Here is a 17,680-nt window from a genome sequence, read left to right as displayed (position 1 = left end):
CTGTCCATTTCAGTAAGGGGATGTTAAAGTCTCCTACTATTATTGTATTATTTTTGATGTGTTTCTTATTGTTGATTAATTGCTTTATATAATTGGCTGCTCCCATTTTAGGGGGATAGATATTTAAAATTGTTAGATCTTCTTGTTGGATAGACCCTTTAAGTATGATATAATGTCCTTCCTCATCTCTTAATATAGTCTTTGGCTTAATTTATCTAATATAAAGATTGCCACCCCAGCTTTCTTTTGATGTCTATTAGCATGGTAAATTGTTTTCCACCCCCTCACTTTTAATAGGAAGGTGTCTTTGGGTCTAAAATGAGTTTCTTGTAGACATCATATCGATGGGTCTTATTTTTTTTATCCATTCTGATACCCTGTGTCTTCTGATTGGAGCGTTTAGTCCATTTACATTCAGAGTAACTATTGAAAGGTAGGGATTTAGTGCTACTGTATTGCCTGTAAGGTGACTGTTACTGTATATTGTCTCTGTTCCTTTTTGGTTTGGTGCTTTTAGTCTCCCTCTTTGCTTAGAGGACCCCTTTCAATATTTCCTGTAGGGCTGGTTTGGTGTTTGCAAATTCCTAAATTTTTGTTTGTCCTGGAAGTTTTTCATCTCTCCTTCTATTTTGAGTGATAGCCTAGGTGGATATAGTATTTTTGGCTGCATATTTTAGTTTAGTTTAGTGCTCTGAATATATCATTCCAGTCCTTTCTGGCCTGCCAGTCTCTGTGGATAGGTCTGCTGTCAAACTAGTATTTCTACCATTGTATGTTACAGACCTCTTGTCCCGAGCTGCTTTCAGGATTTTCTCTTTGTCACTAAGACTTCTTAAGATTTACTATTGCATGACAGAGGGTGGACTTATTTTTATTGATTTTGAGGAGGGTTCTCTATGCCTCCTAAATTTTGATGCTTGTTTCTTTTGCCAAATTAGGGAAATTTTCTACCTTAATTTGCTCCAATATACCCTCTGCCCCATTTTCTCTTTCTTCTTCTGGCATCCCAACTATTCTAATATTGCTTCATCTCATGGTATCTTTTACCTCTAGAATTCTCCCCCTTGTGGTCCAGTAGTTGTTCATTTCTCTTTTGTTCAAATTCTTTATTCTCCATCATTTGGTCTTCTATATCACTAATTCTCTCTTCTGCCTCATTTATCCTAGCAGTAAGAGGCTCCATTTTTTATTGTATCTCATTAATAGCTTTTTTTAATTTCAACTTGGTTAGATTTTTGTTCTTCTATTTCTCCAGAAAGTGATTTTATTTCTCCAGAAAGGGATTCTCTAATATCTTTCATACTTTTTTTGAGTCCAGCTAGCACCTTGATAATTGTGATTCTGAACTCTAGTTCTGACATATTATTAATGTCTGTATTAATTACATCCCTAAATATCAGTACTGTCTCTTGTTCTTTTTTCTTTTTTTTCTTTTCTTTTTTCTTTTTCTTTCTTTCTTTCTTTTTTTTTTTTTTGTGGTGAGTTTTTCCACGTTGTCATTTTATCCAGATAAGAATAGGTGAATGAGAGAACAAAATACTAAAAGGGTAGCAAGGTCCCCAGAAAAATATACACTAGCCAAATCAAAAGAGACCTGAAACCAGGAGAAGAAAAGGGGGAAAAAAGAAAAAAAAAAATATATATATATAGTGAGAGAGTTATTAAATTGGTAAATAGAAGAGAGCCACACACTTGATTTTGGGTGTATTTTGTTCTGTTAGAAGAAACAACCTCCCAAAATTTATAGGTGGAAAATCACACACACACACACACACACACACACACACACACACACAAATAAGGGTGAACACAATAAAGGGATGGAATATGACTGTAAAGATAAAAATTCAAAAAGATTCTAAAAAAGGAATTGATAAGAAGTTGGTTGATAAAATAAAACAAAAAGAGGAAAGAATATGATCAGGCGGGTATATTTAGGGCACATTTTGATCTATTAGAAGAAAGTGTATCCCAAAATTTTAAAGAAAAAAAAACCTATATGTATACAAAAAATCAGGTTAAATTCAGTGAAGGGATAAAATATAACAATGAAAAACAATAGAACAAATCAACGAAACTAGGAGCTGGTTCTTTGAAAGAATTAATAAAATTGATAAACCCCTGGCCAGACTTATCAAGAGGAAAAGAGAAAGGACCCAAATAAATAAAATCATAAATGAAAGAGGAGAGATCACAACTAACACCAAAGAAATACAAACAATTATAAGAACATGCTATGAGCAACTCTACGCCAACAAATTTGACAATCTGGAAGAAATGGATGCATTCCTAGAAACATATAAACTACCACAACTGAACCAGGAAGAAATAGAAAGCCTGAACAGACCCATAACCAGTAAGGAGATTGAAACAGTCATTAAAAATCTCCAAACAAAAGCCCAAGGCCAGATGGCTTCCCAGGGGAATTCTACCAAACATTTAAAGAAGAACTAATTCCTATTCTCCTGAAACTGTTCCAAAAAATAGAAATGGAAGGAGAACTTCCAAACTCATTTTATAAGGCCAGCATCACCTTGATCCCAAAACCAGACAAGGATCCCATCAAAAAAGAGAACTACAGACCAATATCCTTGATGAACACAGATGCGAAAATTCTCACCAAAATACTAGCCAATAGGATTCAACAGTACATTAAAAGGATTATTCACCACGACCAAGTGGGATTTATTCCAGGGATGCAAGGTTGGTTCAACATCTGCAAATCAATCAATGTGATACAACACATCAATAAAATAAAGAACAAGAACCATATGATACTCTCAATAGATGCTGAAAAAGCATTTGACAAAGTACAGCATCCCTTCCTGATCAGAACTCTTCAAAGTGTAGGGATATAGGGCACATAGCTCAATATCATCAAAGCCATTTATGAAAAACTCACTGCAAATATCATTCTCAATGGAGAAAAACTGAAAGCTTTTCCGCTAAGGTCAGGAACACGGCAGGGATGTCCATTATCACCACTGCTATTCAACATAGTACTAGAAGTCCTAGCCTCAGCAATCAGACAACAAAAGGAAATTAAAGTCATCCAAATTGGCAAAGAAGAAGTCAAACTATCACTCTTCGCAGATGATATGATACTATATGTGGAAAACCCAAAAGACTCCACTCCAAAACTGCTAGAACTTGTACAGGAATTCAGTAAAGTGTCAGGATATAAAATCAATGCACAGAAATCAGTGGCATTTCTCTACACCAACAACAAGACAGAAGAAAGAGAAATTAAGGAGTCAATCCCATTTACAATTGTACCCAAAACCATAAGATACCTAGGAATAAACCTAACCAAAGAGGCAAAGAATCTATACTCAGAAGACTATAAAGTACTCATGAAAGAAATTGAGGAAGACACAAAGAAATGGAAAAATGTTCCATGCTCCTGGATTGGAAGAATAAATATTGTGAAAATGTCTATGCTACCTAAAGCAATCTATACATTTAATGCAATTCCTATCAAAGTACCATCCATCTTTTTCAAAGAAATGGAACAAATAATCCTAAAATTTATATGGAACCAGAAAAGACCTCGAATAGCCAAAGGGTTATTGAAAAAGAAAGCCAACGTTGGTGGCATCACAATTCCGGACTTCAAGCTCTATTACAAAGCTGTCATCATCAAGACAGCATGGTACTGGCACAAAAACAGACACACAGATCAATGGAACAGAATAGAAAGCCCAGAAATAGACCCTCAATTCTATGGTCAACTAATCTTTGACAAAGCAGGAAAGAATGTCCAATGGAAAAAAGACAGCCTCTTCAATAAATGATGTTGGGAAAATTGGACAGCCACATGCAGAAAAATGAAATTGGACCATTTCCTTACACCACACACGAAAATAGACTCAAAATGAATGAAGGACCTCAATGTGAGAAAGGAATCCATCAAAATCCTTGAGGAGAACACAGGCAGCAACCTCTTCGACCTCAAACGCAGCAAAATCTTCCTAGGAACATCACCAAAGGCAAGGGAAGCAAGGGCAAAAATGAACTATTGGGATTTTATCAAGATCAAAAGCTTTTGCACAGCAAAGGAAACAGTGAGCAAAACCAAAAGACAACTGACAGAATGGGAGAAGATATTTGCAAATGACATATCAGATAAAGGGCTAGTGTCCAAAATCTATAAAGAACTTAGCAAACTCAACACCCAAAGAACAAATAGTCCAAACAAGAAATGGGCAGAGGACATGAACAGACATTTCTGCAAAGAAGACATCCAGATGGCCAACAGACACATGAAAAAGTGCTCCATATCACTTGGCATCAGGGAAATACAAATCAAAACCACAATGAGATATCACCTCACACCAGTCAGAATGGCTAAAATTAACAAGTCAGGAAATGACAGATGCTGGCAAGGATGTGGAGAAAGGGGAACCCTCCTACACTGTTGGTGGGAATGCAAGCTGGTGCAACCTCTCTGGAAAACAACATGGAGGTTCCTCAAAATGTTGAAAATAGAACTACCCTATGACCCAGCAATAGCACTACTGGGTATTTACCCTAAAGATACAAACGTAGTGATCTGAAGGGGCACGTGCACCCGAATGTTTATAGCAGCAATGTCCACAATAGCCAAACTATGGAAAGAACCTAGATGTCCATCAACAGTTGAATGGATCAAGAAGATGTGGTATATATACACAATGGAATACTATGCAGCCATCAAAAGAAATGAAATCTTGCCATTTGCGACAACATGGATGGAACTAGAGCGGATCATGCTTAGCGAAATAAGTCAAGCAGAGAAAGACAACTATCATATGATCTCCCTGATATGAGGAAGTGGTGATGCAACATGGGGGCTTAAGGGGGTAAGAGAAGAATAAATGCAACAAGATGGGATTGGGAGGGAGACAAACCATAAGTGACAATCTCACAAAACAAACTGAGGGTTGCTGGGGGGAGGGGGGTTGGGAGAAGGGGGTGGGATTATGGACATTGGGGAGGGTATGTGCTTTGGTGAGTGCTGTGAAGTGTGTAAACCCAGTGATTCACAGACCTGTACCTCTGGGGATAAAAATATATTATATGTTTATAATAAATAAAAAATAAAAAAATTTTAAAAAATATATAACTATGAAAATTTTAAAAAGATTTTTAAAAAGGTATTGATGAGATAAAATAGTTTAAAAACATTAAATTAAGAAAGAGGGAAAATTGGTTAATGTAATAGGAAAAAATGAAATTGAAAATATTTAACTTTGAAAGACTAAAGAATCATGGGAAAAAAAGCCATGAATTGCTTTCCCCTAGATCTAGGGTTCAACAGTTCTCACTGATTAGTGAACTTGGTCTTGGATGGATATTCTTGGGATCTTCTGGGGGAGGGGCCTTTTGCAGTGATTCTCAATTGTCTTTGCCCAAGCGGAATTGTACCACCCTTGCCAGGGGCCAGACTAAGTAATCTGCTCAGGTTCACTCTTGGGAGCTTTTGTTCCCTGAACGCTTTCTGTACAGTTTTGGATGATGGGAATGAAAATGGTGCCCTCCCAGTCTCCAGCCCCATAGAGGCTGAGAACTTGGGGTCCCACTCCTTAGTGTGGCCTCAGAGAAAAGCAGTCAGTCCCTCCCACCTCCCTAGTCTCTGGCCACACTCCAAACTCATCCAGCCTGTGACTGAGCATTTCTGACTCTGGCGCACAGCCCTGTTTGGATTCTCCAAAACCAGCAGATTCCTGGATCCCACACCATCCCTCCTGGAGGAGGAAGGAAGGGGTCTCTCCGGATCTGCCACTTGTGGGGTCCCTGTTCAAAGAGCAGTGGCTCAACTGTGCCTTAGATCACAGTTTAAGGTAACCCCATTCTGAACACTCCCTCCTTGGCTCTGTCTCTGTAGTTGGTTTTCCCACTCAAAACCTGGGAGCTCTGCCACATTCAGAAACCCCTGATCTTTCTGTGACCCCGCAGGACCTGAGACCACACTGTCCCTGTGAGGGCTCCACCCCTGCTTAGCCTCTGGAGCAATGTCCCTTAGTGGAGCCGACTTCTAAAAGTTCTGATTTTGTGCTCCACTGCTTGCTGGGAGCCAGCCCCTCCCCCTGTGGCCTATTTTCCCATCACTTCGGATTCACTTCTCTTCATGTCCTACTTTAAGTGGTCAATTTTCTGTTCCTAGAATTGCTGCTCTTCTTCTCTTCTCTCTCCTGTTGAGTAGATGTTCAGGATGGTTTGATAACTATCTAGTTGAACTCCTGGGACCTGATGTCATTTTAGTCTGCTACTCCTCTGCCACCTTGCTTCTCCCTGAGTTGTAGAATTTTTTTATATATTTTGGATATTTTGTAATACCTTTATCACATATGTCATTTGCAAATATCTTCCCCCATTCAGTAAGTTGTCTTTTAGTTTTGCTGATTGTTTCTTTTGGTGTGCAGAAGTTTTTTTGATTTTTGGGTTTTGTTTTTGTTTTTATTTTTATGTAGATCCAATAGTTTCTTTTACTTATGTTTCCCTTGTCTCAAGAGACATTTCTAGAAAAATGTTGCTATGACTGATGTCTCTCTTTCTAGTATTTTGATGCCTGTGCTCTTTTCTAGGATTTTTATGGTTTCAGGTCTCATATTTAGGTCCTAAATCCACTTTGAGTTTATTTTTCTGTATGGTGTAAGAAAGTAATAGAGTTGCATTCTTTCACATGTAGCTGTGTGGTTTTCAGAAAAACTATTTGTTGAAGAGACTGTTGTGTGCGTTTAAATGAAGAGAAAACAGGGCTTGGAACATAGTAGGCCCTCAGTACATAACAATCAACTCCGTTGTCCCCTCTCTTCCCTCCCTTTCCCTTACAGTGTGATAGAGCATTTATTTTATTTCCTATCTTTCCATTCCTTTTTTTTTTTTTAAGTTCCTTGAAGAAACAGGATCTTAATGGCAGCTGTAAAAAAATACATAAATTCAGGATGCTAAATTCCTAAATTTTTGAGGGGTCTCTTCTAGTCTTACACCTTTGGGAATATTACCTTAAATTAGCGAAGGATACTTACTTGAAGGAAGTACAGAATACAATTTTCTTAATTCAGTGCTGTGGATCAGGAACATCTTTTTACTCTGGAGACTGGGGAATTTATTTCCTAAAATTGAGGGTATAGAGAGTTAAGGAAGGACCAAGAGCAGCTGGCTAGATCTCTCCCTCCTTTGTCTCCTGCTCTCATATCTCCCGGCTGTGGTCAACCCCAGAGGTGCAACAGACCCCTCACTCTAAATTGGTTCCAGTGATGAAGTGTGAGAAGTGTGAAGTGTGAAAAATAAGAAGTGTCATCTTAGTGATGACACCCATGCATGAAGAGGATATGAAAAAGTTTATATCTCACATGATAAGTCTTTCCAAGGAGAGCAAGGCAATCTCCCAAGCAACAATGAAAGGGCTTGAGATCAAGGAGGGGAAAATGGTTTTGGCTTTTACTGTGGTGAGGGGCTCCTGAAAACAGAGTTCAAATTTCATTGACAGCAGTATAACTTGTAGTTCAGTGTTCCCCTGCACATTCACCTCCTATGGGACTTAGAACCTTCAACCTTGCAGAGTCCGGAATTGTGGGGATGAAAAGTATATAATGCTATGATGGGTCATTAAGAATATGTGATATGGTGAGTACTGTGAATTGTGTAAGACTGATGATTCACAAACCTGTACCCCTGGGGCAAATAATACATTATATGTTAATAAAAATAATTATTTTTAAAAAAAGAATGGTGGGAAGGCAGGGGGACAAGATGGCGGGGGAGTAGGAGGAGGCGCCTTTTCAGCCGGTACCCCAAAGTGAGCTGATTACCTACCAAAAAACTCCATTCACCTATGAAATCAGCCTGAGATCAGAATCATACAGGTCTGGATCTCTACAGGGGCAGAAGACGCCAGTGGGCAGGTAAAGCGGACTGGGAACGGCGGACTGATATCGGAAGATAAACAAAAGGGGGAAGGAGCCACCAGAGGCGACCAGTTGGAAAGTAATACCCAAATACAAGCAAGAGTGCCCTGCATTTGGGGAATAGCATTAACATGGAGACTGGTTGAAAGCACTCCAAAAGAGCAAAGGATCGAGGGGGTAAATTGTGGAAATCGGGGCGGCTAGGGACAGGGGCTTAAGTCTCTGGTCCCAGGACAGCCTCCCCGGCGCTGAGGCAGAGAGAGTGTGGCTGAGCAACCAGCTCTTGGTCCCGAAGCTGCCAGCACACCAGGGAATGCGTGGGTTCTGGCTCCTGTGTGGGGATGGGAGCCACGCCGGTCAGCAGAACGCACGAGCCCTACTACAAAGCCTGAGATTCACACGCAAGTTACTCATACTCCCCTGACAGAATTACAAAATCCCGGCTCTTTGACCCACGCCTTTGTTTCAAAGCCTAAGCCGTGCGTCGCAAACTCTCCCCTGACAGAGGTGTGCAAAAGCCCAGCCTGGTGCACTTGGATCTGTGCCCCGTTTTCAGTGCCTGAGTCGCGCGCGCGACCAATAGCCGCCCCTGAAAGAGGCCCGCGCAAGCCGGGCTCTCTTACACCCAGCAAGACCAGGCACTCCCAGCCCAGGCCAGCGGCAAACTCTCAGGGTGCAATTGCTGCTTGGAACCTCTCTGGCGGTCGGGAGCTCCCAGAGACTCCACTGCCTTGGCTTTGGGTACAAGCAATAGATCCTGCGTCCCCAGGGTCTGCAACTTTCAACCTGCTCTGCCAGTGGCCAAGGGGGAACTTATTTAGGCTCTACACCCAGAGTGAGGCGTCTCTCTGAGAGGGAGATCAGGGTGCGATTTGTTTTCATCCAAAACTACAAAAACCATCAAAGGCGGTAAAGGTGAGAGAAAAAAAAGTGAACAAACAGAGAAACCGCCAGAGAACCAAAACCTGAAAAAAAACAGTTTCTTCAGAGCCCACCCCCTAGCGGGGGCTGTAGGACTCAACTCAGGAAACTTCATTGACTGGCAACCCACGTGGCAGGCCACTCCCCCAGAAAATAATCCAAAAGAAAAAAAAAAGAGGAAAAAAATAAAGGACTACAAGAGAACAACCACTACTTCATAGGAAAACTTTTACTGTTCACTGACTCCCACTATTCTGGTTTATTTATTTATTTTTTTTACACATAGATAATTCTTTTAACGTATTTACCATCACAGCGAGCTGTACAGTACATCAAATTCCATAATACCCTTCTAACCTGAACTTTTGATACATACACCTATGCTTTTCTTTTGCATTTTTATTTTTTGAAGTCCTCTTTTTTATTTAAGTTTAGTTTAGCCTAGTTTATTCCTTTTTTATTTTATCCTTTAATATTCATATAGAGTTAAGCTTCAAAGTATTGCCCTTTCCCCAATCAATAATACCCCTATAGATAAACCAATTTGTAATCCCCTTTATCTTAGGAAAGTTGAGTCCTTTAACAAATATATCAAGATACATCCATGAAGAATCAACACAAACATCCTCGCACACACAGAATTTATAAGAACTCTCCCATCTTCTTCTTCCACTAGTGTTTCTGTGTTTTTGTGATAGCATATATATCTTACACTTGGGGTTCTTTTTGATGAGGTTATTCCTTTATTTGCATATATATATATATTTTTTTTCTCTTGCAATACACTTGTATCAGTCTTCTTCTCTCTTTTTATTTGTCTACTCATAAATCTTACCTTGAGGACCATCTGGGCTGAACCTTCTCTTTCATCTTCCCTTTCTTTCCTGTCTCTCTCTCTCTCTTTTCTTTTTCGTTTTCTTTTCCTTTTCTTTTGTCTCTCGTTTGGGTGGGGAATCCTGATTGCTCAGAAGTGTTCCAGGGTGCACCTTGACTGCACCACAGATGATACATCCAGCTACATCTGTTCGTCATCTCCCACCAAAATGACTAGGAGGAGGAATGCCCAACAGAAGAACAATACAGAGGATGGACCTTCTGCAACAGAGCTAACGGCTATCAACATAGACAATATGTCAGAAAGAGAATTCAGGCTAACAATTATCCAGGCAATAGCTAGGTTGGAGAAAGCCACGGATGACCAAACAGAATTGATTAGGGCTGACCTGAAAGCAACCAGAAGGATGTTCACAATGTTAGGGCGGAGCTTAAAGCTACCAGGGAGGAGGTTCACAATGCTCTCAATGAGCTCCAATCTAATCTAAACTCTCTCAAAGCTAGGGTAACGGAGACAGAAGATAGAATTAGTGATCTGGAAGACAAACAGATAGAGAGAAAGCATCAGCAGGAAGGATGGAACAAACAGCCTAGAAACCACGAACACAGAATCAGGGAAATAAATGATGCCATGAAGCGTTCCAACGTCAGAATTATTGGAATCCCTGAAGGGGAGGAGAAAGAAGGAAGTCTAGAAGATATAGTGGAACAAGTCCTTCATGAAAATTTTCCCGATCTCACGAATGGAACCAGCCTTCATGGACTAGAGGCCGAATGGTCTCCACCCAAGATGATACATTCCAAAAAAACATCACGACACCTGATAGTCAAATTGAGGAATTATAATTGTAGGTGTAATCCCTTGAAAGCCGCCAGGGCAAAGAGGCTCCTTACTTACAGAGGGAAGCCCATCAGAATAACGTCAGACCTGTCCACAGAGACCTGACAAGTCAGAAGAGGCTGGCAAGATATCTTCAGGCCACTAAATGAGAAGAACATGCAGCCAAGAATACTTTATCCAGCAAGACTGACATTCAAAATGGATGGAGAGATAAAGACTATTCAAGACCGGCAAGGCTTAAAAGACTATGCAACCACCAAGCCGACACTGCAGGAAATATTAAGGGGGGTTCTATAAAAGAGTAAAAATCCCAACAATAGCATTGGACAGAAATATAGAGACAGTCTACACAAAGAAAGACTTCAAAGGTAACTCGATGTCAGTAAAAACGTATCTATCAGTAATCACTCTCAATGTGAATGGCCTTAATGCACACATAAAATGGTACAGGGTTGCAGATTGGATAAAATGACAGGACCCATCCATATGCTGTCTACAAGAGACCCATTTTGAACCTAAAGATACACCCAGACTGAAAGGGAAGGGATGGAGAAGCATCGTTCATGCCAATGGGCCTCAACAGAAGGCTGTTACAGCGATTCTCAAATCAGATAAATTAGACTTCAAACTAAACACTTTAGTCAGAGATACAGAAGGACACTACATCATTCTTAATGGGACGTTCCACCAAGACGATCTAACAACTGTAAATATCTATGCTCCCAATATGGGAGCAGCCAATTACATAAGAAAACTGTTAATCAAGACAAATAGTCCTGTTGATATGATTACACTAACAGTAGGAGATCTTAACACACTTCTGTCAGAAATAGGTCATCGAAGCAGAAAATCAGTAAAGAAACAAGAGCATCGAATGACACATTGGACCAGATGGACCTCATAGATATATACAAAACATTCCACCCTAAACAGCAGAATACACACGCTTCTCAAGTGCACATGAATCTTTCTCCAGAATAGACCATAGACTGGGTCACAAATCAGGACTCAATTGATACCAAAAGACTGAGATTATTCCCTGCATATTCTCAGGTCACAATGCTTTGAAACCGGAGCTCAATCCCTGGGATAAGTTCAGAAGGAACTCAAACACCTGGAAGCTAAAGACCACCTTGCTTCAGAATGCTTGGAACAACCAGGAGATCAAAGAAGAAATGAAATAATTCATGGAAACCAATGAGAATGAAGACACATCGGACCAAAACCTATGGGATACAGCAAAGGCGGTCCAAAGCGGGGAATACATAACCATCCAAGCCTCTCTCAAAAAAACTGAAAAATCCCAACTACGCCAGTTTTCTCTACACCTTAAAGAACTGGAGAATCAAAAACAAATCAAAACAACTCCACACATAAGAAGGGAAATAATCAAGATTAGAGCTGAGATCAATGAGGTAGAAACCAGAGATACAGTAGAAAGTTTTCAATGAAACTAGAAGCTGGTTTTTTGAAATAATCAATAAGATCGATAAACCATTGGCCACATTAATCCAAAAGAAAAGAGAGAAAGCCCAAATTCATAAAATTATGAATGAAAAGGGAGAGATCACAACTAACACCAAGGAAGTAGAAACAATCATCAGAAGTTATTATCAACAGTTATATGCCAATAAGCTTAGCAACCTAGATGAAATGGATGCATTCCTGGAAAAATATAAACTACCAAAATTGATCCAGGAAGAAATCAACAACCTGAATAGACCGATATCTAATAACGAGATTGAAGCAGTGATCAAAAACCTCCCAAAAAACAAGAGCCCAGGACCTGACGGATTCCCTGGGGAATTCTACCAAACCTTCAAAGAAGAAATAACACCTATTCTCCTGAAGCTGTTTCAAAAAATTGAAGCAGAAGGAAAACTTCCAGACTCTTTCTATGAAGCCAGCATTACCCTGATCCCCAAACCAGGCAAAGACCCTACCAAAAAGGAGAATTTTAGACCAATATCACTGATGAATATGGATGCTAAGATTCTCAACAAGATCCTAGCAAACAGGATCCAACAGCACATTAAAAAGATTATCCACCATGATCAGGTGGGATTCATCTCTGGGCTACAAGGATGGTTCAACATTCTCAAATCAATCAATGTGATACAACAAATTAATAGGAGACGAGAGAAGAACCACATGGTCCTCTCAATTGATGCAGAAAAAGCATTTGACAAAATCCAGCATCCGTTCCTGATTAAAACGCTTCAAAGTATAGGGATAGAGGGAACATTCCTGAACCTCATCAAATCTATCTATGAAAGACCCACAGCAAATATCATCCTCAGTGGGAAAAAGCTTGCAGCCTTCCCGTTGAGATCAGGAACAAGACAAGGATGCCCACTTTCACCACTCTTGTTCAACATAGTATTAGAAGTCCTAGCAACAGCAATCAGACAACAAAGAGAAATAAAAGGTATCCAAATTGGTAATGAAGAAGTCAAACTCTCTCTCTTCACAGGTGACACGATTCTTTATATGGAAAACCCAAAAGACTCCACCCCCAAACTACTAGAACTCATACAGCAATTCAGCAACGTGGCAGGATACAAAGTCAATGTGCAGAAATCAGTGGCTTTCTTATACACTAACAATGAAAATACAGAAAGGGAAATTAGAGAATCGATTCCATTTACTATAGCACCAAGAACCATAAGATACCTGGGAATAAACCTAACCAAAGAGGTAAAGGATCTGTACTCGAGGAACTACAGAACACTCATGAAAGAAATTGAAGAAGACACAAATAGATGGAAGACCATTCCATGCTCTTGGATCGGAAGAATAAACATTGTTAAAATGTCTCTACTGCCTAGAGCAATATATACTTTTAATGCCATTCCGATCAAAATTCCACCGGTATTCTTCAAAGAGCTGGAGCAAATAATCCTAAAATTTGTATGGAATCAGAAGAGACCCCGAATCGCTAAGGAAATGTTGAAAAACAAAAATAAAGCTGGGGGCATCACGTTACCTGATTTCAAGCTTTATTACAAAGCTGTGATCACCAAGACAGTATGGTACTGGCATAAAAACAGACACATAGACCAGTGGAACAGAGTAGAGAGCCCAGATATGGACCCTAAACTCTATGGTCAATTAATCTTCGACAAAATAGGAGAAAATATACAGTGGAAAAAAGACAGTCTCTTCAATAAATGGTGCTGGTAAAACTGGACAGCTGTATGTAGAAGAATGAAACTCGACCATTCTCTCACACCGTACACAAAGATAAACTCAAAATGGATAAAATACCTCAACGTGAGACAGGAATCCATCAGAATCCTAGAGGAGAACATAGGCAGTAATCTCTTCGATATCAGCCACAGCAGCTTCTTTCAAGATATGTCTCCAATGGCAAAGGAAACAAAAGTGAAAATAAACTTTTGGGACTTCATCAAAATCAAAAGCTTCTGCACAGCAAAGGAAACAGCCAAAAAAAACAAAGAGGCAACCCACGGAATGGGAGAAGATATTTGCAAATGACAGTACAGACAAAAGGTTGATATCCAGGATCTATAATGAACTCCTCAAACTCAACACACACGAAACAGGCAAACATATCAAAAAATGGGCAGAAGATATGAACAGACACTTCTCCAATCAAGACATACAAATGGCTATCAGACACATGAAAATATGTTCATCATCATTAGCCCTCAGGGAGATTCAAATTAAAACCACATTGAGATATCACCTTACACCAGTTAGAATGGCCAAAATTAACAAAACAGGAAACAACATGTGTTGGAGAGGATGTGGAGAAAACAGGAAACATGTGTTGGAGAGGATGTGGAGAAAGGGGAACCCTCTTACACTGTTGGTGGGAATGCAAGTTGGTGCAGCCTCTTTGGAGAACAGTGTGGAGATTCCTCAAGAAATTAAAAATAGAGTTTCCCTATGACCCTGCAATTGCACTCCTGGGTATTTACCCCAAGGATACAGATGTCGTGAAAAGAAGGGCCATCTGTACCCCAATGTTTATAGCAGCAATGGCCACGGTCGCCAAACTATGGAAAGAACCAAGATGCCCTTCAACGGACGAATGGATAAGGAAGATGTGGTCCATATACACTATGGAGTATTATGCCTCCATCAGAAAGGATGAATACCCAACTTTTGTAGCAACATGGACGGAACTGGAAGAGATTATGCTGAGTGAAATAAGTCAAGCAGAGAGAGTCAATTATCATATGGTTTCACTTATTTGTGGAGCATAACAAATATCATGGAGGACAAGGGGTGTTAGAGAGGAGAAGGGAGTTGGGGTAAATTGGAAGGGGAGGTGAATCACGAGAGACTATGGGCTCTGAAAAACAATCTGAGGGGTTTGAAGTGGTGGGGGGGTGGAAGGTTGGGGTACCAGGTGGTGGATATTATAGAGGGCACGGATTGCATGGAGCACTGGGTGTGGTGAAAAAATAATGAATACTGTTTTTCTGAAAATAAACAAATTGAAAAAAAAAATGGTGGTTAAGTGGGGCCACTTTTGCTTTTGCTCTTCATTCCCAGGCACACATATTTTTTTTTCTTTTTAAGGACACAGTGACATATAATTCCCTGACTTAAAAAAGCCCCATCTTACCAATTACCTTGGACAACTCCTGGTAGCACCTGTGTTAGTTTGGGTTCTTAACATAGCAGATGCTAAAATGGGATTAGATATGTAAAAGGATTAATGTGGAGGACACCTGTCAAGGGTAAAAGAGGAGAGCACAGAAGGAAGCAGAGAGCACCTTTAGACCATGATGCAGGTCTGACACATACGAGAGGAAGAAAGATGGACAGAAAGAGCCTTAGCCCTTAGTGCACTGCTCTAGTGCCCCTTCCTAGTCATTCATGGGCTAAGTATAGCCTGGCAAAAGTGTGGTCTTGGCATGAGCATGGTATAGAATCCAAAGCTGTGGCAGCTGGAGGCAGCAGTCAACTGTGCTTCCTACAGTATGTTGTCTTGAAGGGCGATTGGAGCAGTGTACCTCCATGGCTACCACAGACAATGGGGTGTATTTTCAGGGTCAGGATTTGGGGTACTGAAACCACATCATACAAGCCTTCAATAGTTAAATTTAAATATCTAGCACCTAACACAAGCAGAAATCCAATAAGTTTTGTTTGAGATTAATTTCTCAGGAGCATAGGATATATATTAAAGAGACTACAAATGTGAATGCCAAGCTGAGGAATTTGAACTTGATTTCCGTCTTTGGAGGCAATGAGCAGCAGTATGATGCTGTAAGTAGCCATGCATACCTTGCTGTTCAGCATCAAATGAGATGGTATGGGGTTTTATAGGTAATTCTATAGAAATAGTCACCAAGGTGATTACGATTCCAAAGTGCTGATTTATCATCAACAACAAGTACATATTGAGTGTATGTATCAGGTTCTGTGCCAAGTGCCAATTTGGTTCACTTACAATGATCAAAACTATCATGCAATGCTAAACGCTTAGGTTTTATTAACATGGTATCTTACTGTTTAACTTAGCAGCATTCTAGTGAAGGAAATATTATGGTTCTCAATTTATAAATGAGGAAATTGGGGTTTTGAATATGTAAATAACTTACTCAAGTTGAGCCTTAGCTCAAAAGACATCTTTCCTTCCTTCCTTCATTCATTCAGCAAAGTGTTTTTTGTTTATGCACAGAGCTGGTGATGGAGGCAGAAATCAGACCATATAGGGCCCAGAAGGTCAGCCTCGGGATTTTAACCCAGGAGTAAGAGAAGCAAGGAAGTGATATGACAAGATTTGTTTTTTAAAAGCCCTGCTGCCTCCAATGTCATCAATGAACAGAAGGAACACTGGGCAGGGTGGGAAATATCTGTTTTGAACTGACCAGCCAGGAGATTTTGAAGGGATTCAGGTGAGAGGGCAGCATAGTTTTTGAAGGGGAATAGAAAAACCTGAGAGGTATTTAATATTTAAGAGACCCAAATTTTCAGCAGTTAGTTACAGGATTGGTTACAGGATGAGGGAGATGGGGGTATTAAAAATAATTAACAGATTCTGGCAAAAGCAACTGAGTAGAATATGATGTCACTTGCTGAGATCAAGGGCACAGATGAAGGACTAGAGGTGGAAGGGAAGGTTGGATTCAGTTAACCCCTTAATCCCAGCTTGATTAAAGTCACTGGGATATTGATCCCAAGTCTACTCAAGATGAAGGATTCATCTCCTGCTCAGCTTACTGGTCTCAGAAATACCTACTAAATTTTCATCTTCTCCAAAATGCATCTAAAACATAAAACTGATTATCACCGTTGCTCAAAAAATGTCTTTTATCTCCCTCTTTTCTTTCACAGAACAGAATCCATACATTTCCCAGCCTACCACTGTTGTTTCCAGAGTGTTCTCTGCTCTCTCAGCTCTTTCTTATTGGGCCACAGGTTGTTCTCTTCATAGTCTCACTGGTTGTCATGTCTTTCCCTTGTTCCTAAGAGGCAAGGAAACATTTTGTGGGTCATGATCTTTAGCATGGACCTCTGCACATCCAAGCATAGTAGGTCAGTATCTTCCAGCACACCACACTTTTGTTTTTCCTTCTTTCTCATTTCTCCTACTTAGTCATTTTGCTGATTCTCTCCTTTGTCCGACCTCATAAAGATGAAGTGGCCCCAGTCCTTTGACCTCTTCTTGTAGCTGTCCTCACTCTCGTGGTGACCTCACCAATTTACACACTGATGACTCCAAATCAATATCCTTGGCCAGACATTTTCCTTGAACTTCAAACCTATATGTCTACATATCTATTCAACATTTTCACTTGGAGACTAAAAATTATTTCAGATTTATAGATCTACAACTCAATTCCAATTTATCCCTTCAAATGTTTCATCTGCTGTCTTCCCAAACTTATAATGCATCAATCCCTAAATCATAAAATCAAACTTGCCTCCCCTTTTTCTGTTATACCCCACATCCAGTCTGTCATGAAATTTTGTAGGCTCTAACTTCAAAATATATTAGGATTCATTTTCTGCTACCTCTACGTGGTTCAAACCACCATAGTCTCTCATCTAAATTAGTGCCATAGCTTCTTATAGGTCTTCTTGGTTTTGTCCTTGACGTTTTTCTTAGTTAGGGTCGGCTGGGATGCCATAACAAATGGACCCCCAAATCTCAGTGGCTTAAAGAACAGCACCTTGACTTCTTTCTTATGCAATAGTCAGAGGCCAATTT

At 40.0% G+C, this 17,680-nt stretch overlaps 1 pseudogene; it reads right to left on the bottom strand.

Moving 5' to 3' along the window:
* LOC116597070 overlaps nucleotides 1-16,872 on the bottom strand; it is a 48,870-nt pseudogene extending 31,998 nt beyond the window's left edge.
* Nucleotides 16,873-17,680: the final 808 nt, after the last annotated feature.

This window comes from Mustela erminea, chromosome 8 (assembly GCF_009829155.1).
Source record: "Mustela erminea isolate mMusErm1 chromosome 8, mMusErm1.Pri, whole genome shotgun sequence".
NCBI lineage: Eukaryota > Metazoa > Chordata > Mammalia > Carnivora > Mustelidae > Mustela > Mustela erminea.
This window is presented reverse-complemented; position numbering and strand designations above follow the sequence as displayed.